A 23184-nucleotide genomic window follows, 5' to 3' on the forward strand; every position below is an offset into this window, starting at 1 on the left:
TTTAGAAGTGGGGAAGAGAAGCGCGCAACAGTTCTGCTACTTATCTTGGCTCACACAGCAAAGAAAAGGCCAGCGTCGGCAGCTACTCTGTCCATGTGTAAGGTCTTCAGGGAGCTTCAGATAAGCAAATCGAGTCAGGCACAGTGGAGTACAACTGGAAACCTAGCACTAGGGCAGTGGAGGAGGAGGAGTTTGAGGTTTGTCTGGTTTACATAGTAAGTTCTAGACTACCTTGTGGTATATAAAGAAATCCTGCATCAAAACCCTAAAAGAGGGTGGGCAGGATGGCTCAGTAGGTAAAGGTGCTTAGTGCCAAGCCTGACAACCTGAGTTTGGTCTCTGGGTCCTACATCATGGAAAAATAGAGCACAAGTTGTCTTCTACCTCCTTATGCACCCTTTGGGAAGTACACACACACACACACACACACACACACACACACAATTTTTAATTGTAAAGAATTTAAAAGTATAACAAGCAGATTGAGTGAGTTGTTTTTCTTTTTGTTCTTTTTTCTGCTTCTTTCAATGGTTGCTAATGTTGAAGGCTGTACTAGGCACATTTTTCAGTGAACATGACCAATAACTCTTTTGTATCTTGCTTTCCTATAAACACAGCTCTCTATCATCTGCCATTTCATGCACCTGTGGTCAAGCCACATTGGATTTTAACTGAGATGATACTACAGATATTGCAAAGTAATGAGGACCCACTTGACACATCAGATTAAAATAACATTAAGATCATGTATGTCTGACTCCAGGTATTTTTAATTGTTGACTGCTTGTTAACCATCTCTGATGGTTCGACTTCCAGTTTACACATCATTGTAGTATGAAAAATATGGGAAAACCTAAGCATCCAGCATCAGAGGAAGTAGAAGAGAAAATGCCTAAGGGAACAAAGCTGACAGGGGTTGGAGTAAGAAAAGACACACTCAACATACAAGAAACATATGTGTGAAACTCACATACTTAAATCATGACATGGTTGATTAAATTCCTCACATTCCCAACATTTCACTGGCCAAGCATCTGATGTAATATTTCAGGGTCCCCTTTAAATCCTTTCCTCCTCTCAAGCTCCCTTACAGTCATGGGGTCCCACTACAGCTCACAATCCTCATGACCCATCCTGCTTGCCTTGTTTGCTGCCTGAAGAATTGTGACCCTTACCCTCCTTTACCTAGAAGACTGGAAATGCCTAGTTATAGGCGGCCTTGGGCTTCATCTCTCAACAGTGGTATTCTTCCTTCAGGGCTTGTAGTTAACTTTCTGAAATAGAACACCTCCACAATTTCTGAAGCCTGCTGCCCTGAGCCTCAACCCTAAAGAAGCATTTTTTTTTTCATCACAGGATCAGAACCCTTGGATACTCATGCTGTCAAGGGCCACATTAGAGGCTCTGAGAAGATCCACAGGGAACAACATATGCACTGGGACTTCTACTGTTTTCTCTCATCACATTTGGTCTTAAAGCTTCCTTCTCCTCTGAGCACCATCTTCTGCAATCAATCATAACACAGTTGTTACTTTTTCCCCGAGTAATAACACTGGTCGAATCAGATATTTTCTTCCAAATAGTGCAGCTCCCTGACTTTTCAGTGTGAACAGCTCCTGTGAAAAGCTTTAAGCCTTGGTTTCAGTGACTCCTGCCCATCTAAAGCTCCTTGTGAGTCACTCCTTCGTGCTCACTCTGCTGTGGATTGTTGGATCTCATAGACTTTTGTTCCAGAGTCCTCCTTACCTACAGGACTGTGTGTGGCCTTGGCTTTGTGACTCTGAAGCACAGATCACACTACCCAGCATGCCTTGGAGACCCCACATATATTGATAGGCAAGGTGTTGTTCTACATTCAACTTCAAAACCATAGAAAGTGTAGGTATCAGTGCCAATTCATAGAAAATTCCCAAGTTAGAAATACGTAACGTTAAAAATAAGTAACTTCTTCCATCACTGTAGCTGAGAGATTTCCAAAGAGGCTGAATAGCTTCTTCTTTCATAATAATGAAGTACTTTATAAAGAAAATAAGTTTAATTTATCTTACAGATCTGCATAAGTAAGGTCTGGGGGCCTGATCTGGTGTTGACAGCCTTTGCATTCTAGACAGAGATGCAAAGCAGCATCGAGCATCACAAAGAGAACATAGTATGTGACTGGGGAGGGGGGCTGTCTCCCTCTTCTTACAAAGCTGCAGGCCTAGAATCATAGGATACCCACCCTAATCACGTTATGTGATCCTAAATGCTTTCCCAAGTACCCACCACTGAACACCATAGACACAAGTTGAAGACACACTCATCTGTACCAGATTTGTACTGGGAACCATAGAGGGCCAGTCCTTGCTCAGGAACCAAAGGAGTAGTAACTTCCTGGCTGCAGGCTAGCAAAACAAGGTTCATTGAGGAGCTGCATGTAGCTCCCAAGAAGTTAGTTTCCAAAGAGTTGCATAAAGCAATTTTTTGAGCGGAGGCAGATCTGTGAATGACTTTGCCACTTTCCAGCTGGGTGAGAAACTTCACCTCTTCACACCTCCTTTTGCTTGTCTGTAAGATCAGGATAAATGAGGCAGCATTGGAAAACATTTAACACCTTTCTTGGCACATAGCAGGCCATCAATAAAAGGCATTGCATGGGATCCTGCTTCCTCTTGAGTTTCACAGTTTATAAAAAATAAAAAAAGGAACCACTCAAATAAAATTAATAACTGACTCAAAAAATCTGTTACCAAATGTATTTTGGATAAATCTATTTATCTTTGCCACTCTGTGTGCTAAATTAAAATTAAAATGTGGGCTTCAAAGGAGCCCTTCCAGCTCAGCAAAACAGTACTTACAATTACACATTTGAGCCTTACATTTTGATGCCAACTGACCCCAGATAGTGCCCAAAGCTTAGTAGTCTGAAGCCTTGATGTCATGAAGGAACGGTTGGAAAAGACCTGTATATCAGAGAGTTCCACTGCTAAGGTTGACCTTCCACATTCTTCTATTATTCTGTAAGGGAGCAAAATATAGGAGGTAATTTAAACATGCTGGGTAGGAAACAATGCCCATTTCCCACAGGGGACTGGGCACACAAAGAGGTCTGCGCCACCATGGGGTAAGGGCACCAACTCTGATGAGCACCAGTCCTCTCGCACCCCAGTTAACGAGGCCTCTGCTTCACTTCTCTTCTTCCCAGAGATCATCATGATCAATTTGTATGGTGATTATGGGAAAAAATTAAAACAGCATTTCCAAGGATCAAGTTAATAAAGGTCTCTGAGACTAAAGCTTCCTGGAGGAGAAGGGTATGTTTTCTCAAAAAATAAATAAATAAAAAATAAAAAATGAAGACAACACTTAAACTCTTGAGAGATGGGTATAGTCCCGCATGTAATGGAGAGCTCCTTCCCCTCCCCCACCTTTTTATTGGTGGTGTCTTACATCTCAATTAAACCCTGGAGAACCTCTCTCCCTTAAGAGCAGATAATGAATTTAATGTAAATTCAACGGGGAAATAAAAGAACAAGGGGGTATAATGGAGTCGGAGTGAAGGAAAGAAAATAGGAATTTGCACACCACATATGGGACAACAAAGCTGTGTTCTCTGCATGCCCAGGGACAGGAGCCTACATTTCCTAAATGCAAATGGCAAAATCTTTCCTTTTTCTATACTGCCATCCAGCCTGGGAGAGAAAGATCTCTAGGGAGGCACCACCTTCTGTAGGATGGACAGATCTACCTAGGATCCTGTGGAAGCAACTGCAGTCAGTGCCTCCTTTGAGTCCCGACTTCATTCTCATCCTCTTTACTTACCAGACAAAAGTCAAAGGGCTTTGTAGTCCTGCTCCTTGCAGAAAGCATCTGACAATTGGATTTTAAGAATGAAACCCATGGAATCAGCTTATACCCCCATCATTCCTCTTCACAGGTCATGCTACACACAGAGCTAGAATCTCCCCTATACAAATTTGGCTCCATACTTCCACAAAGAAGAGCCAAAGAAATGGGCTGCCCAGGTCTCCCATTTACAGAGGGTTTTACTGTTAGCATCTAACAATTTTTATTAAACAAGCAAAGGAAGCTTCTAAGGTAGTAAGTTTCCATTTAGGTTTTTAAATATTCTTTAGTGTTAGTTGACCATATCCCCTCTACTCTACCTTCCCATAGCATTAGTTCTGTGGTTTCTGTTTCATCTCCCTCAATTTTGTAGAGCCTCATGAAGTATAAAGCCTTGAGAGGCTGGGGAGATGGCTCAGTGGAAAGGTGCTTGGGAACTGAGCGTGAAGATCCAAGTTGGCGTCTTCAAAGCCCATACACAGACAGATGTGTTAGGTCAGGTCTATAATCCCAACACTCCTTTGGTGAGATGGAAGACAGAGACAGGAGAATCTCTCAAAGGTCATGGGCCAATTAGATGGGCTTATGTTGCTGCGGTAACAAAAAGACGCTGTCTCGAGGTGTAAGGAGAGGACCGACACTCATGTTTGTCCTCTGATCTACACACAAAAACGAACACACATAAACAACACTTGGATTAAAACAATCCTGAATGTTCTTGGTTGTGCTGCCTCAGTTTTACTGTAATTTTCTTCTATTCTAAGATATGTGAATGCACATACATCAGAGGAGGGGGAGGCAAAATGAATAAGGAAGGAAAAAGAGAGGGAGGGAGGGAGGGAGGCATAGGGAGGGAAAGAAGAGAGATAGAAAAAAAAGAACTCAATGACTTGTATCTGGCCCACCCAGAAAGAATAAACTGCTCTGTTTCCTTCTGTGATCATCTATATCACAAGGAATGTTCTTGAAAGAATAAAAAGTCCAGTTATGTTGACTTTCTTACATTTCATCTATAATGTATCCCTTATGCCTTTCTAGTGACATAAGCCATCTCTTCAAAAATATAATGTCATCATTGAATGCAGAGTAGCAACTGAAATAAATCTAGAAACATCTACTGAGCATGTGCATCAGGCCGTGCACTAAATCATAGCACAGAGAGGCCAGTACAAACTGTCAAGTAGGGCCTTGGTCATGGCCAGGTGCCTGGTTGAAGGGACCACTGAGCACTATCATGTCCTGTCCCACTGGGTAGAGCAAATTGCTGCTAATGACACCTTCCCAAAAGAAGGTTCATTTCTCATAATCTCCTCATTTTTCCATCCCACTGAGGGATACAGAGAGGTCAGGGTGGAACACAACATTGTTTTGGTGGAAGGTCATATGGGCAAGCTGGATCTCAGCATCCTTAGGCAGACTGTGGGTGGTCATTGCTTCCTCTTTTATCATGCATCTACCCTTTTAACTTGTGGGTGGCCTCTTTCTAAACATGGAAGTTCATTTTTCCACCATTCTACTTCTGCCCGCTCGATTCTAATAGACTCGGAAGAACTGGATGCCACTTGACAATGGACAGACAATGCTAAACTGCACTGCCACATGGCTTTGTGGCTGGGAAAACATGATGGCGTGCATTCAGATACCCTAACCAGTGCAGGTCATTTAAGATGTATGACAGCGTGTGAGATGCAGTCAAGGGGGTAACAAACAGGTCCTAAAGAGTGCCAGCACCAAAGACAGCATCATGGACAATCAATTATTTTCTACCAAATAGGAGGGGACCTGAGAGGAGTTAAGGGCAAGGAAACTGTGATCAGAATATATTGTGTATGAGAGAATATTTTTTATTTAAAATGAATCAATAGAAAGAATATACTCTAAAATAATAAAACACACACTATAAGCCAAGTTTTGTGGTACCCATCAATAGTCTCATCACTAGAGAGGCAGAAGAAGGGAGACTACAAGTTTGAGGCCAACTTGGGTGCCCTAGTTTGCTCTCTAGCCATCTGATAAGCACCACAGCCAAAAGACACTTTGAGGAAAAGAAAAGGGTTGATTTCAACTTAGAGTCCATCATGAAGGTAAAGCAGGGCAGGAATTCGTGGCAGGAACTGAAACAGTGGCCCTGGAGGGACCTTTTGACTTGCTCTCCAAGCTCACAGTCTGCTCTCTTTCTTATTCCTCCAGCCCAGGATGGCATGCCCCACAATGGGCTGCTCTTTCCAGTAACAATCAGTAACTAAGAAAATTTCCACACAGGCTTCTCAAAGGACAGTCTGATGTGGACATTGTGTCAATTGAGATTTCCTCTTCCCAGAGGGCTTTAGTTTGTGTCAACTCAATGAACAACAACAAACAAACAAACAAACAAAACAACTTGCCAGTGCATCAGGATGATTAGGGAGACTGCCTCACATATACATGTATATACATATATATCTTATACATATAGATACACACACATATATGTCAAATATATATACATACATATGCACACATATATATCATATGCATACATATACACATATATCATATGCAGATATAACCTAGAATAAATAAACATAGTTTATTATGTACTATGTGGTATGCACAACTACATTGCTATATTTTTATTAGACTGGCAGTATAGTGGGCTGTTTCAGACCAGTATCCCCACATTGGCAAAGTGATGGCTACACTCTGATTTTACTATGACTACAAAACTGTCAGGCCAGAGGAATTTTTCTACTCCATCATAAAGCCATATAGATGGTCATTGTCACATATGTGATTCAACATTGACATAATGTCATTACATCACCTGTGACAGCTTGCTTCCCACTGTTGTGGTCATCAGCACACAGGAGCCTTGGGAGGTGCTGAGGGAGCGTCAAACTGAGCACTGAGCACAGGTGGCTTCCTCTCTCTTCCTTCTCATGCCTACTATGCATAAGCATAGAAGTGGCACCACGTTCAACTCCTGAAACTGCATAAGCACGAGTCCTGAGCCTGTTTTCTCACCTAAGAAAAATGAAGAGCAGAAAGTTGACCCCAAGACCTCACGTGCTTTCCGGTGACCCAGAATTTGCAAACCTAAGAAGTAGAATGCAGGCTGGAGCACCTGCATCATGGATGCTCAATACTCATGCCCAGTGCCTGGCATGTACCTGATGCATGGTGGGCTCTCAGGATATGTGTATAGAGCTGAATTTCAAAAGGAAGACTGGAGGAAACAACTCCTGATCAGGTCCCAGGGACCCCCAGGGTGAACCCATAAATCCTTTGTCGTGGGGAGACTTGGTTTCTCCTGATCACTACAGTGCTCTTCTTCAAGGAGCCCCACATACTCCTCCTCTGCACTCTCTCACCAGCCCTCTGGGGTATGGAGACTTTATTAGTATTCAAGTCCCTTGATAGAGGCCTGTCACCAGGGTGTCTATTCTCATCTGCTCACTGGTCCTTCTTCAGGGTCACTACCAAACCTGCACAGACATGTGGAAGCCCCTGAGGGAAGCTTCCCATTTGTCTTCTTGGTGGGCTTTCATTTATTTGCCAATAAGGTGATCTGCTTCACAACACATGTCGATGGATTTGACATCTGTCATAAAACCCAGGTCAGGCAGTTCTGTCTTCTGTTAAAACAAGGCATTCGACAGAGACTTCCTCTGTTGTTTGAGCTCCAGCAGAAATAATTATTGACATGTCTGTACATCTAGCCAACCCTCTTAATGGGAGCCATAAATTACTAGCCCTGGTCACTCAGACAAGGTGATACGTAGAGGACCAGGAGGAGACGCTATGGTATTAGATCTGAAGAGGAACTGGTTTCAGATATGTAGCCATCTTTAACTTCTTTCTAAAGCTAGTGGCTGTGGTGGGCCACTGCTGTTCTCATAACTGTACTGAGGTGAGTCTTAGAACCATAAAACGGGAGCAAACTGATAGTCGTTTCTGCACGACAGTAGCCCTTCCCTATACTTGCAGTAGGATTGACGCTCTTGGAAGATTTCATATCAGGGAAAACAAGAGAGAAGCACGGATCACTTCTCATTATTGACACCCTGAGAAGTACCCACGGGAGGGGAGACAGATTACAATTCTCCAAGGACTTGCTAGTTGGGAGATTTATCACAAGATGAATAAAACCACCATCATGTTTGAAGGTGTGCAGTTCCCTTGGGCCTCTGTGGATCAAATATAGATTACAAAGTACACTTGGCAAAGTTAGAGAATGTCTCTCCCTTGAGCAGAGAACATGGGCATTGTAGCTTTACCTTCTGGTTGGAAGAAGTGGAGTGACTTTCGTGGGGTCGTTGGGGTAAGAGTTAAGAACTCCTTTTGTTATTGTTAATTAAAAATACTGTTTCCTACATAAATTCTGATCGTGGGTTCCTCACCCCATCTCCTCCCATGTACTTCCCATGCCCCTCGCCATTTAACTCCAAGCCTTCTTTCTCTGTTGTTAAAAAATCAAACAGGCAAATAAAACAAACAAACAAATAAACAAACTGGAGTAAAAATGAAAAGCACAAGTAACCCACACAGGCATACACACAAACACACATACACACACACACACACACACACACACACATACACACACATACACATACACACACATATACACACATACACACACACACATACACACATACATACACACAGAGGCACATACGGGCACACACAGACATACAAATCAAAACCTACAAAAAGAAAAAATTGGAAATCATAATATATATGGGTATGTGTAAGATTTTTTTTAAATACCCAAACAAAGCAAAATGAGACAAAAAAAAATCTACAAAAATATCACTGATGTCTTCCACAGTTTCTATACCCAGTGTGACTCCATTGGAAAAAACTGATTTTTCCTCTGCAAGTGTGTGTAAACTGGACATAAATTTCTTGCTTAGGGTTGAGAGATCGTTTCCTCTTCTCCCTCTCTGCTCTGGGGCTCTGTCTGGTTTGCACACTCAGGCCCCATGCATGTTGCCAAGTGTTCTGTGAGTTCCTATGCGCGTCAGTTCTCTGTGTCTGGAAGACAGAGCTTCCTTGCAGTCACCCATCCCCTCTGGCTCTCACAGTCTTTTTACCTCCTCTTCCACAGAGCTGCTTGAGCCCTAAGGGGAGGGGATTAATGATGACATCCCATTTAGGACTGAGAGTCCTAAAGCCTCTTAGTCGATATACACGTCCGGCTGTGGGCCTCTGTGTTAGTTTCCATTCACTACACAAGGAGGTTTCACTGCTGATGGCTGAAGACATGGGTAAGTATTTGTACAGTTAAAATGGACCCAGGACTGGAATTATGGATCCATGGAACAGCACTTATCCAAGAAGTGTGAGCACCTGGTTTCAATCTCCAGATTTGTGTACATGCGTGTATGTATACACACACATACATTTTCCCATGTATACACACACTGTTCCATGTACACACAAACATACATTTTCCCATGTGTACACAACACACACACACACACACTGTTCCCTATGCACATACACACACACATTTTCCATGTATACACATACACTGTTCCATGTGTATACCCACATACACTGCCCCATTTACACACAACACACACATACTGTTCCATGTACATACACACACATACATTTTCCTATGTACGCACACGCACATACACACACATTGTCCCATCTCCATGGTGTACCCATAGAGATCAGAGGACATTTGTCTGGGGTTGGTTCTCTCCTTCTACTGTGGGATTTGGGGAGGGAACTCACGATGTCAGGCTTTCCAGAAAGCATTTTCACACACTTCACCATGTCATTGTCCCATCTGGAACAAAGCATATTGCCTAAAGCAAGTATCTCACCCTAGCCAAAAGGAAAGGAGTTGGAATAGAGGTTAGGAATACATTCTAGGTTTGAAACCAACTTGACTTCACAATAGCCCTGTCAGCTATTTGGTGGAACAAGGGTTGTGAATGCACATGAAGTTGAAGTGAGCCTTCTTGGGGTGACCAGAGTCGACTGAGAATATGCAAAGATTACTGTTAGCAGTGCTTCCTAAACAGAACCTTTAAGAACAGAGATCTGTACAGAGAGAGAGTAACCCCCAAATACAGAATGATGCACACTATCAAAAATGCCTCTACTATAACATCCTTTGTAGGACTCTCTCTTTTTAACTCAATAATTGGATAGAAATCATATTTTTTTTTGCAAATGTATAACCTGCTGGTTCTGTATCTTGATGAGAAGTGGATTGTCTCGTTCAAACTGGAATAAACTGTTGCAAGGAATACAAGTGCTCAGGTGTTTGCTTCAGGATGTGGAAATCATCTATCACTTGGACTTTGAACTGGAACATTAGGAAGAACTTAGCTCTTACTGTCGCACTGCTAACCTGGGAGCTGCTGTAGAAAGAGGTGCATGAGCGCTTTCTAGTTGAGAGATTAACTCTACCAGAAGCAGAGAAAATCACCGATTTCCCCCTGTCTAACCCACTCAACTCAAACCACCCAAACCCGTCACTGGCTTTGAAAGGAGAGGAAGCAGCTAAGTTTGTGTCCAATAGCACCACTGAGAGTTGAGGATGTTGGGATAAGGGTAATTTAACTTACGTTCTAACTATGAGCAGGTCAGGGGCCAGGAATGGCAGCTGACTCGCAACACTCCATCTTGGGTGTTCCACAGCACCCATTTTCAAGCCAAGAGTGGACCTTTCATCTCAAGTTCGCACTCATTTCACATGAAGTTACACTTCTTTTCTAGAGTCTGAGTTAGCCAGGCAGGTTCACACTGCACAAGTTTTCCAGCCTCCTAAGAGATAAAGGCACAAGTATTACAGAACTCAGCGTAAGAATCCTGGTCTATTTGGCGATTTGATGGGATGTGTGATAGCATTCCCTATAAATGACTCCAAATGGAGCCTACCAGCAGACAATCTGAGGTGTGAAACTCATGTTCCCTTTCACGCGTAGGATTTCAACAGGGTAATTGTTGGGAATTCCAGGAAGGTTTCTCATTCCACTTTGATGACCTTTGGGTGACTGGCATGCTGTAAAACATCTCCACATCCAGCCTTTGCCTTGCTGCTTACGTTAAGTGAAGGATGCGCCTATTCCATTCAATGTCCTGGGCACATAGAGGATGTACTGAGGAGGAATTAGGCCACTTCCTTGGCAGATTCTAATCTGTGTTTGGGGAATTGGAGAGTCTTTTGCTCTGACTGAGGTCACACTGTGTTTCTCTTTAAAAAAAAAAAAAAAGAAAAAGAAGAAGAATGAGGAAGCAGCAGTTCACCTCTGTTACAAGAGCTCTGTTTTGATCCTAGGGATTGCGCGGGTATTTACTGCCCACATGCAAAGGACAAAACAATCTCCACTCACAAATTTCAGTGGAATTACTTCTCCATGATTTCAGCGTAAACCTTGGCATGCCTCTTGGGCATATTCAATTTGGCTACTGCCATTTGTCTTCATATTATTCGACATAAAAGGCCACCGACACATGTTGAGGTTTTCCACTAAGGAAGCCTTTCCCCTTGACTTGCTGATACTTAAACACTTAAGACAACACATTTCCTCAGGATTGTCTTCATCTGCTTAAGCCTGAATGCTGTGCCCGTAGGTGGGGAAGGACTGGATACTGTTACGCCGATAGCTGGTGATAATATTTCGACAGCCATTGTTAAGCTCCTTAAGTTTCTTCTTCACTTCAGTAGCATTTAGCATCTCGTTTTCTGAGAACCTTGCATTGTAATGTGCCGTAGGGAAAGTCAGATGCGATACTGTGTTGGGGGGAGATTATCTAGGACTAAGCTGCTGAGGGAATGTGTCGGCCTCGCTCAGCCAGCCTTTCCATAAATGCACATCTATAAACCTCTCAGGGGTAAACTGGGTCACTTGATATTGTTTCAGAACATCTGGAAAAGAGTAACTGGGGTGGGGAGGGCGGGGAATTCTCTTTGTACAGAGACTCCGTACATACAAGGAAAACATGGCTAACGACACATGCTTAATGGCTTAAATGACTCTAAACCATCCTCTTGTTTACAAATGCCCACGCTACTGATTAGTGGCTTTGGTTCCTAATGTGAGGGGTCTGGTAAGTCCATTGAGTTCAGAGAAGAAGGGGGTGTTAGGTTCCTTAAGGTTTTCTATCACTCTTTTTAACAGTCTTTAGCAATTGGGAAACTACATGTAGAGTGAATATCTCATCAAGGACAGCTCTGAAAGACTATTATATAGCAGCAGAGAAACAGATAGGACATGGTAGCTACCAGAGGCTGAATGGAAAGGAACACCCAGAGGTGCTGTTGAAGGGTAGGAAATATCAGCTATCAGAATATTTTGGAGACCTGAAGCCTCTCATGGTAATAGTTAGTAACAGTATATCTATCTGGACATACAGTTCAGTGGTAAAGCACTCGCCTAGCATAGCCCCAGAGATTCCATTCCCAGAATATCACAACCCTAAATAATCAATAGTAATATAGTATTATATATTTGAAATTTTCTTAAGAAATCAGATTTTCTTTTAATTTAAAAAAACACATTATTATTATTATTTGTATATGATATGTACATGTGGGCATATTATATGTATTGTGTGCATATATGTACATGTAAACACGAGAGTACCATTGCATGTATGTGGAGTTCAGAAGATCCACTGTGCTTTATAAAGTCAGTTCTCTCCTTCCACCTTGATGGTGTTCCAGGAATCATACTTAGGTCCTCAGACTTATATGCCAAGTGTTTTACTCACTGAGCTATCTCACTGAACCAATATCGTAGGTCCTAAATGTTCATTTTCACAGAGAAGATGAGACAATTGAATAATATAATAGAAAAAGTCTACAGTGTGCAATTCATCTATAAAATGGACGGGGAATGGGCTCAATGGGGTTTAGAATACTGAGTTCTTGAAAGAACCCACACCCACTGCACAGGTCCAAGAAGCACCCACATAGTGTGTATCATGGTGTCTTTTACTAGCTACTCCTACAGCAACTGGCAAGTTCTTTGCCATCCCTGAGCCTCTTCACAAATTGGCTCTAAGCCCTTCGGTAGACTAAGATTCAGACTTTTCGAATAAGAACAGTCCTTCCTAAAGCAGCCTAAGTTCCAGGTGGAAGAACTTTCAGAGTGCTGCAGTTGTGTGTCCTGTGGTTCTCTCTTTCTTTACAATATGAACTAAGAACTCCATGGAGAGCATTGCATCTCAATGAAGGGGCCACACCAGCAAGATGAGCTAGCTGGTCCTCTGTTGCAGCCATGTTGTTCCTTCCTCCGTGATTCACATTAAGACAATCTTCCAGTGATGAGACATCTTGGTCATCTCTCTTCCTTTCATGATATGCTTCCTGTAAAGCTGAAATGAAGCCATTTCTTCTACCTAGAGTTGAGTAAATGGACCCTCTTTTAAAGAACTCTGGTGATTCTCCATAGTGCACATGTCAGCCAGCACCTGAAGGCCCTGGCATCTCTGCTTCTATCCTAGAATGCAACATCTGTTTCAGAGACATGTTATCGTTTTTATGATCCAGAATGTCTCTCTAGACTGACTGGATACAGCTCACTGGATAAGCAAGGCTGCTGTGCCATGGAGAGTGGATGGTCCCTGAGAATATCTGGTTCCTTTGAAGAGTGAATAGGCTAAGTCTGGGAGAAGTTCTATGGCCTTGGGGAAAGCTTTTATGGCTCATATTGTACAATGTTCTTCCTTCATACACAGGTCAGGAGATGTAAAATCTTTGAAGTAAGACATCCTTTTCAATAATTCATTTTGTCCTGGTTAGTTGTTGTTTCCTGTTCTCTTTGGGTTTTTTTTTTTGTTTGTTTGTTTGTTTGTTGACAATTTGGCACAAGGTAGAGTCACCTGAGAAGAGGAACGTCAACTGAGAAAACCCTTCCTCTAGACAAGTTTGTACTCGCTGATGATTGACATGGAAGGAGCCAGCCCTCTATGAGCCATGCTATCACTGGATGGGTGGTAGTGCAAGGTATAAGAAAGCAGGCTGAGCAAGCCAGAGAGTGCAGTCCAGTAATCAGCACTTGCCCATGGTCTCTGCTTCTGTTCTTACTTCTAGGTTCTTGCCTTGAGCTTTGTCCCTGCCTTGCCCTCATGGTGGGCTGTCTAGCCTAGAAAGGAAATAAGCCCTTTCCTCCCTCGGTTGCTGTTGGTCGTGGTGTTTATCAGAGCAACAGAAAAGAAACTAGGAAGTATGTCTTCATTCTGTGTTTAATGTCAGCTGATACCCTATACCAGGAGCTGAGCATAGGATGAAGCTGTGCAGTGCAGACCTATGATGGAGACAGATGCTCAGTGATGCATGGAGGCTATGGGGGGAGCCTCTCAAGTGGAAGAGAGCCAGGAAGACAGAAGAGAGGATAATATTTGGGGATACTCAGAGATAATGACTTATGGGAAGTGACATTTAAGTTGTGGCCTTGAGAAAGAGAGTAGAAGGATTAAAGAGTTGTTTGGTTTTGTCTTGGGTTGGTTTGTCTTGGGTTGGTTGGGTGTGGGTTGTGTTTGGTTTGTGTTGGTGTGGTTTGGTTGTTTTTTTAGCCAAAGGTAGAGGTTCAAAGGCTCTGAGGTAGAAGGGTGACACTTGGCCCACAGGAGGAATGAAATGAAGTCACACGGAGGGAGATCAGCTCGTCTGGAACTGGTAACACCTGCACAGAGGCCCAGCCTCTGGGCAATAGTTGTATTTAACAGCTGCAGGAAAGTGGGATGTTGACTTCTAGGTATAAGAGGAAAGGATTGACTAATGTTGAAAAGATTCCTGCCACTCACTGGGTGGCAGCCATTTGTTACTCAACTTGCACTGAGTGGACGTGTCTGATTTATGGTCTACAGTCTTTCTAATGTCACTTCAAGGTAGTAAAGGAAGGAACTTTAATTGAAAAATTATATATACCTCCATAAGATCTGGCTGTAGGACATTTTTTAAATTAGGGATAGGGACTGGGGTGCTCAGCCCACTGTGGGTGATGCCATCCCTGGGCTGGTGGCTCTAGGTTCTATAAGAAAGCAGGCTGATCACGCCATGGGAAGCAAGCCATTAAGTAGCACTTCCCCATAACCTCTGCATCAGCTCCTGCCTCTAGGTTCCTGCTCTACCTGAGTCCTTGGTTCCTGCCCTGACTTTTTTCAATGATCAACAATATGGACGTATAAACCAAGCAAACCCTTCCCTCTACAACTTGCTCTTCAGTCATGGTGTTTAGTCACAGCAATAAAAACCTTAAGACACATGGACAAAGTGAACGCTGTATATGTGAGGATGAGGAGATACAGAGAGAGAAACAGAACACAGGTGTATGTCAGCCCTGGAGCTTCGATGGATTCTCCTGTGTCCACCTCAGATCCCCCATGGGAGCATTGGTGTTATACACCCTCACACCATGAAGGCAGTTTCACATGGGTACGGTGATTCAAACGTAGGTCCTCATGCTTAAGCTTCCAGGGCTTTGACCCACCAAACCGCCTCTCTAAACCAAGGTAAATATTTTTACCCCACTCACTAACATTAAAAAAAAAACAAAACAAAACCCTGTGACTTAGAGGGAGGAAGAGCAACACCTACCCAGCTACCTGCAGGGCCACATCTAAACCCAGGCCAGCCTCAAGCTCTTCTCTCTGGGTCATACCATCTGCCCACTCACAGACCCATCCAACTATAAACTGCTAACATTTATGGTGAGCACGTGATATTTTGTTCTTTCTAGCTCTTTGCTGTTTGAAGAGACTTTTCAATGTATTGACTGACAATGTTGAAGTGACATCAGGAACATTTAAATCCTTATAGAATTGAACATAACCTAACATGTTCACCTTGCCTGTTAGAAAGGGATTCTTGGAGGAAATTTCTGAGTTAATGCTTTCCAGCCACTGATCACCTGAAGTCTGAAATTATACCGACATGGGTTCAAAACTTATCTTGACCAGTTACTGACTGGGTAACATAGACTACGTTGGTCGTGAATATGAAGACTCAGTTTTGCCCCCGGTAAAATGGGCATATTAGTATTGATTTCCCTGGATCACTGGGACAAATACCTACACAAAGCAAGTTTCAAGTTCCTAGGTAAAGCTGAGCATATAAAAACCTTGACTGTCATTATCCCCATGACAGCATAACACAGTTGATTATATATGTAATGCAAGCCCCTCTCCAAAAAAGGTAAACAAAACATGTAGACTAAGACCTGGGGAGATAGCTCAGCAGATAAACTGGTTGCCATACAAGCATGAGGGCCCAAGTTCATATCTCCAACCCCATATTAAATCCTGGCATAGTGGCATGCATTTGTAATCCCGGGCTTGGACTGAAACAGAGAGGAATAGAGACAAGCAGGTCTGTGGAGCTTACTGGCCATCCAGTTTATCTAAAACGGTGAGGTTAGGGTTCAGGGAGAGAAAGACCTTGCCTCAAAAATAAGATAAAGAACCATAGATGAAGACCCCTGAACACCAATGTGTACCCTTCACATACATGTGCGTGGAAAAGGACACCTGCCCCTCAACACACAGGTGCGTGAACACACACACACTCAGGTGCTCAGACACACACAGGTACACACACACACACACACACACACACACACACACAGGTGCTCAGACACACACAGGTGCTCACTCACACACTAATACAAACCAAGGTGCTCACACATGCACACACAAACACATATATGAGAGGGGGTGGGGTGAATTGAGAAAAGTTCTGTCACGATTCTACCCTAGTGCCAGCCACAGCCACGCTCAAGACTTTTTGTCTTCAAGTTGACACAGCAAATCCACAATAATAATTTATTAAATGAAATGGAGAGTCTTCTGTCCATTGCTTGGCAGATATTTGGTCACTGATCAAGGTTAGCTGTTGTAATAATATGACAACACTTTCATTTAAGATTATAAGAGTTTTCTTAAATCATCTGGATAAACTCCTATATTTCAGAGATGATGGTCCCGTGAGATCACAGACTTTTACAATATTTCAGATCTACTCAGACTTATTAATGAAGGTAGGATGAAGCTCAAGTAATCTAACATAAACAAAATAACCCAGATGTTTTAAGCTACATCTGGTCTTTCATCATATCAAAATCTGACTGGCATTCCATCCTGCTTGCCTATCCCCATCATTGTCTTTCTCATTCCCCATTCAGTTCCCAGACACTCAGTACAACCACTAAGCATGTACCATGTGCTCAATAAAATGAGCATGGAATCCCTGAATTACATGGAGATTAATCAGTTTACACAATGCCAAGAGATGAACAGGACTGCTATAATGGCCATTCCAGGATTCTGTGTAGGACTTGAGATAAAGGATAAGGCTCTCACTATGACTCTTAGAGATAAAGCTGTGTTATATAATAACATGACATCCAAAGACACAAGGTAGAGCCTTTCCAGGTAGTCAGACTTGCAGGAGCTGGCCCTGTCTTGAGGTAGTGTTCCCCCTGGCAGAGAGAACTTGGTCACAATAGGTCAGATAGGCAGCACCCAGGTAAAATGGTCTAGCAGTTCAAGGGGTCATCCAGGATGAGAAGTTGAGACTGTCACAACTTGGTGACCACCTTAGAGACTAAGATGCATCTCCACCACATATAGTTACAAATCCTGCTGCTGGTCACTCACCCTTGTCCTAGGTGTCATCTGATATATCTCTGATCCCAAAGCGAGGTGCAAGCAGTGATAAGCAAGGCTCTAGTCTCCATGAAGAGATTTCCATTAACTGTCATTGACCTGACCCATGCACTTACATGTATCATCTGCTGGAAGCCTTATTTTTGCCTGGCTTGTAGGGTATCACCCTTTGTAAGCATGGTCTGCCCCACCCCCAACTCTAATATGAAGGAAATTGATGGGACAAAAGGCACAGAGGGGATGGTCAATGACTCACGTAATCCGAGGCTCAAATTCAGCATCCATAAAAAAATTACCATAAGAACGTCCCAGTTTACCTCAGCATATAGTCACTAACAAGATGTCTAGAATATAAATATATGTCATTGTGAACAGGTGTTTATTGCTTGAGAGCCTGAGCCCTATCTATAAAAGAGCATATAATCTAGTCCACATGTTGAAATACAGTGAATCTAGAACAGGTAGATAGATGGTAGATTGATTGGAGAGATAAATGATACATACAAACACACACACATATATATATGTATATATATATACATACATATACAGCATAGACACAGTTCCTCTGTGATTAAACATGTCTAGAAGAGAGCTGAGCATAGATCCCTTTAAGCTACTTAATACACGATTTGGGGGCGGGGGATTGATTTTTGAATACCCTCAGACCGTTTCACCAAAATCACCATATAAAATTTTGCTGCTTTAAAAGAGAGGAATAAAGCCTTTATAAGCAGAATTCTTTTATGTGGCACTCTATCCATGCAGGATCACACAAGAACAAGGGTCAGAACACTATTCCAGTTTCATATTTTCCTCCCACTTCCTGCACAGGACCTATATTCAGCAGGCCCCCAAGATCAAAAGCCGCACTAATACACGGCTTACATCTATAAGTCACGGAAAGGATGTGGGTTCGTGAAAAGTTATGGTTTTCCTCCCTCTCAAAAACCAGGCAAATATTTGATATTTTGCCAAGGCTGCTTAAAGCAGGTTAGATCTACATGTGACTTTGCTGTAAGTATAAAGAGGGGAAAGGAATGTCTGAGATGTGTAACCAAAAGTTTGCTTCTTTCTGTAGAGTTTGAGGCAAAGACCAAGTTTTTTTTTTTTCTGACTCTCAGGCATATGCAACTTGAATGTTACGGGAACATCAAATATGGTTATTGTCGCTGGAGCTCAAATTTTCACTCTATTCCACTTGAACACTGATTTGGAGTTCCTAAAAATAGCAACAGTAAGATCGCCAAAGACATCCTATAACCTTAACACAAAGTAAATATGAACACAGGACAGAAATGTAACCTTTTCAAAGTTCCCTGCATGCAAATACCATGCAGAAGTCACTGACTACTCAATGCTCCCACGCTCCTTCAATAGCTGAACCCACCCTCCAGGGAACTGCAGAGGCTTCATTTGATCCTTTGCAGATCTTTGAGCCCTCTCCTTCAGTGATGGCTTCTGGATGTCCAGCCATCATTTCTAGGTAGTCAGTTTCTCAAGAATGCTACCAAGTTATAACCACAAAGTTTACAAAAGAAACTACTTATGAAGTGTATGGATCTGTTCGTCTCTTGAGACTCACCAGCGCTATGCTTAAGCCATTCTCCAAAGCTATCCATTGAAAGGAAGCATACTGGCCCCGGGGTTGGCATTCAATAGGGGGGCACTTGCCTTGTGTCCTTGAGGTCCTAGGTTCAATCATCAATCCTTGGTGTGACAAAAATTAAAAAGAAAATGTAGTTTCAAATGTAGTTGTGAGACAATATACTAAGACAGCATCCCTCATCCTTCTATCCTATAGGCATGTATTTGTATGATGAGTTTATTGAACACTTCTGGAGTTTTGAACTGAAAGTTTACGGACAAGTACGAGAGAGCAGGGAGCTAGAAGAGGATGGCGTAGATTTTGCTGTGATGCTCTAGAAAGAGGAACCTCAAGTTGAGGTTTTAAGATTGGGCAGGTATTGCAATGAGCCTCACTGTAAAAGTAGGATCCAGACTACACTGTGTACAGGCTTGAATACTGAAAGGTTCACAGAGACCTGCCTGATAGATTCCACCACAGAACAACTCAGACACACCCATAAAAACAACAGACGACAAATGATCACGTCTAGCAGAGGCCTGGAGGATGATGGGAGAGACAGACGCATGAGCAGAATGGGCAGGTAGATCTATGGGGTGAAAGGCATTACCCAGGTGAACTTAGTGTTTTGAGCATGCTAATACTTCTCATTGCACAACACCTACTGAACCTAAATTTAAAGTTTGAGCTTCACTCTGGAGAACTGCTTAGAAGTCACAAATGTTCTCGGAGAGGTGAGGGGTGTCGCCCAGTCAATGGAAGGTTTCCCCAGTATATACTAGGACCTAGATCAGATGCCCAGCGCCACATAAAACAAGACATGGTGATGTAGGCCTATAATCCCAGTACTCCAAGAGTGGAGGCGAAAAGAACAAAGTCATCTGTGGTTATAACAATGACTTTGAGGCCAGCCTACAATATAGGAGACCCTATCTTCAAACTAAAAAGGAAAATCTAAGAAGCTCAGGAGGATAGCCTTCCCCGAGGCCACCTTTCTCTAGAACTAGTCTACCAACACTTCCACATGTCAACAAATGAAGAGTATTCTAATACACCTTCTAGTGGTACCTAAGTCACACAGGACACTTCCTAGACACTAATATAAGTTAACTCCTTATCTTTTGTTTACTTAAAAATTGTTCGACATCTATTTAGAGAGGGCAGGACTCGTATGCCATGTTGCACATAGACAGGTGAGGGAACAATTTGCAAGACCTGATTTTCTCATTCTACCTCATAGATCCCAGGGAATCTTATGTCGAACAGGTGGACAGTCTTGGTAGCAAGTACTTTTATCCAATATGCCATCTCACCAGCAACACACATCCCCATTTTTAAAAATGTATTTGATATTTACAAACCTAAAACCTACAGTTCTTCTTTATATAATGCCCAGGATCTATGGTTGTTAGACTACCAACTGAAGCTTTGGAAGTTGTCTTAAAGTCTAGTGAACAATGAAGAAATAAATATTCTCCATACAACAATGGTGGGGAAATCTGTCGATCAACAATGTAAAATGAAGAGCTTTGTTTGTTTAATGTTAAAACATCAGAAGTGAGTGATAGAATCTTAAAGAGAAGAAAAAAAATTCAGACTGAGAATCTTCCAGATTCTGGGCGACAAAATCTGAGTTTTAAGGGAAGAAGCTTGGTTTCCTATACTTTGTATTTGGGGTTTTTTGTTTGTTTGGTTTTTTGTTTGTTTGGTTGTTTGATTGTTTGGTTGGTTGGTTGTTTGGTTGGTTGGTTTGGTTTGGTTTGGTTTGGTTTGGTTTGGGTGTTTTTTGTTTGTTTGTTTGGTTGGTTGGTTTTGCTATGAAAAAAATGTTTAAAAGTTTCACCTGTAAAATTAAAGAAATCTGTTTTCTAATGCCATCCCCACTCCAGAGCACTTGATAAAAGAGCATTTTCCCAGAACTGGATAAAGCAACACAGAGACCTAATGTTTACAGATCCACTCCCAGCAAACCTTGGGAAACTAGCAAGTCAAGTCCTTTTCTGGTTTCATACAAGATTGTAGAGAGTCACATGCAGCTATTAAGGACTGCTTAGCTGTTAACCCAAAAGAATTTTCCTATGCAAGGGAAGATCTTCCTATAGATATTTTTAGCACTTGAAAAACATGGTTTCATGAAGAAGAAAAAAAAAGATAAAGAAAACTTTAGATGTTTCGAAGACCTCATTCTGTGTATGTCAGCAACATGGAACACATTGTCTTTCATTTTTAAAAAGTATTTTTAAGTAACCAGTGTCATAGGAAACTGCGTTGGCTTCAGACTTTTCTTTTTCTAAATTCGAGAGATATATGAAGTTAGAGAGAAACTTGTCAAAAAACCCTTCCATCTCCTGTAATTAGGTCTGCTCACGAGGATAACAGCTGTAACCAGAGTCCTAAATTGTGATGCTTCCCATCTTCATTAAAGGCATTCAAAAAGACCAGACCACATTTATGGGTTTCTTTCTTTTTATTTTTTTAACTCTTCAGCAGAAGCAAATGTGTTTCCCAGGCACTCATATGTGCTACTGGATTCGGAGGTTGTTGTTGAAGGGAACAAAAACATTCCCCAGTCTCATTGGCCTGCAAGTAGGGAGAAGGGTGACTTGAATACTTGAGAGTGTGACAGTGTGCACTGGTAGCTTGATTGTCCACATGTGCAAAAGGACCACACTACTGGTTAAGAGTCCTCCATAAGAAGAGAACTAGCAATGCCAAGGTTGATCACGACCATCACCATTGCTCGGCCACCTATGATAGGTCCCTGCCACGTATTTCCTTATTTATTACTTAATAACAATTGGTTGAAGTATTTACTGTTATGATCTCCATATTTTACCAATAAAAACTTGAAAATACTGAGAGGCTAAGCAAATTGTCTAAGATCAGAGATATCAACCCATGGCCATGAAAATGGTTCCTCCGGACATGGGACAAATGTGGTCACAAATAAAAATACTGGCAGAGAACTCATGAGTTACTTCTGTCTGGTGGTGGTATGGGATACTTGTAACCTAACACAAGGCCACATTATTTTTTGTCATTGAAACAAAGCATATCCCCTATATCAATAAATGTAATTTATTATCTAACCATATGCATACACATACATAAATATGAATATACACATACAAACTCAGCTACCCCATGTGGCAAACATTCTTAAATTTTCCACAGAGATTTATTTTCTTTATCTGAAAGAATCTAAAGGTGGCTTTCATGTTTTTTTGCTGTCAGAGGCTATCCCTTTTATAAAGCAAGCATGTTCTAAATGTTTAGTGGCTGTATCCATACGCTAGTATGTCTATGTTTGTGTCCCTAGCATGGAATATTATTCAAAAATCTTCCATTAGAAAGTGATAAAAAGTCAACACAAACTAACTAAAACCAAAAGGAGAAACAAACTAGTTTTTTTCCGAGAGGAATCTGGAGCCTCCCTGTATTAGGTCCCACGGAACCCAGGCATTCAGCCATGTCCTAGAGACAGCTCCCCAGGTTTTCTGCTCTGTGCCCTTCTGTTTGCTCTATCCATGGAATTCCTTCTGAGTCAGGATCTTATCATCAGTTACAGACTTTGTGTGGCTACTCTAGAACTGGGAAGTCTTCTTTCCTCAGAGCATTAACTAGCAGGCCATGGAAGCAGTGAATTACTGTGACCAGCCTCTTCCCTCATCCCAGAACCAATCACTCAGATGAGGCATCTTGTAGGTCAACCAAGAAGGAGAAAAAGGAAGAAGAGAGGAAAAAGAGAATGTGTGTATATATATATATATATATATATATATATATATATATATATATATATATATACTGAAGGATGTATTCATGTAAACAGAAGAATAACTACATTTAGCCTCTTAGCCCAGAAGTTTCCAACAGATTCTTATCTTCAATGTTCTCCCAAGGTTTCATTTCTAAAATGAGAAGTGAGTAGATCATTCTTTCTTCCTCCAGCTGTCCTCTTTGTTTTTGTCTGCTTATTTTATCTTTTTTTCCAACAAGACAAGGCCTTTGTGGATGGCATCATTTGGTAGAAACTTTCTTCTTCATTGTATTTGGTGATAGTTATCAACGTCAGGGTGAGACAAAGCCATCCTCCCAATAAACCTATACCCATAGTTAAAACCATAAATCAGCAAATGGATACTACAAAGTGTGTC

At 42.0% G+C, this 23184-nt stretch overlaps 1 long non-coding RNA gene across 1 annotated transcript in view; it reads right to left on the bottom strand.

Moving 5' to 3' along the window:
* LOC147002962 (uncharacterized) overlaps positions 1–23184 on the bottom strand; it is an 88293-nt gene that overhangs the window by 15534 nt on the left and 49575 nt on the right. Inside the window, exon 6 of the long non-coding RNA XR_015048047.1 lies at positions 6629–6828. This is a non-coding gene — a long non-coding RNA (uncharacterized LOC147002962). The remainder of the gene's footprint in view (positions 1–6628; positions 6829–23184) is intronic.

Source organism: Mus caroli, unplaced genomic scaffold (genome assembly GCF_978045245.1).
Source record: "Mus caroli unplaced genomic scaffold, Mus_caroli_1 scaffold_8, whole genome shotgun sequence".
NCBI classification, from domain to species: domain Eukaryota; kingdom Metazoa; phylum Chordata; class Mammalia; order Rodentia; family Muridae; genus Mus; species Mus caroli.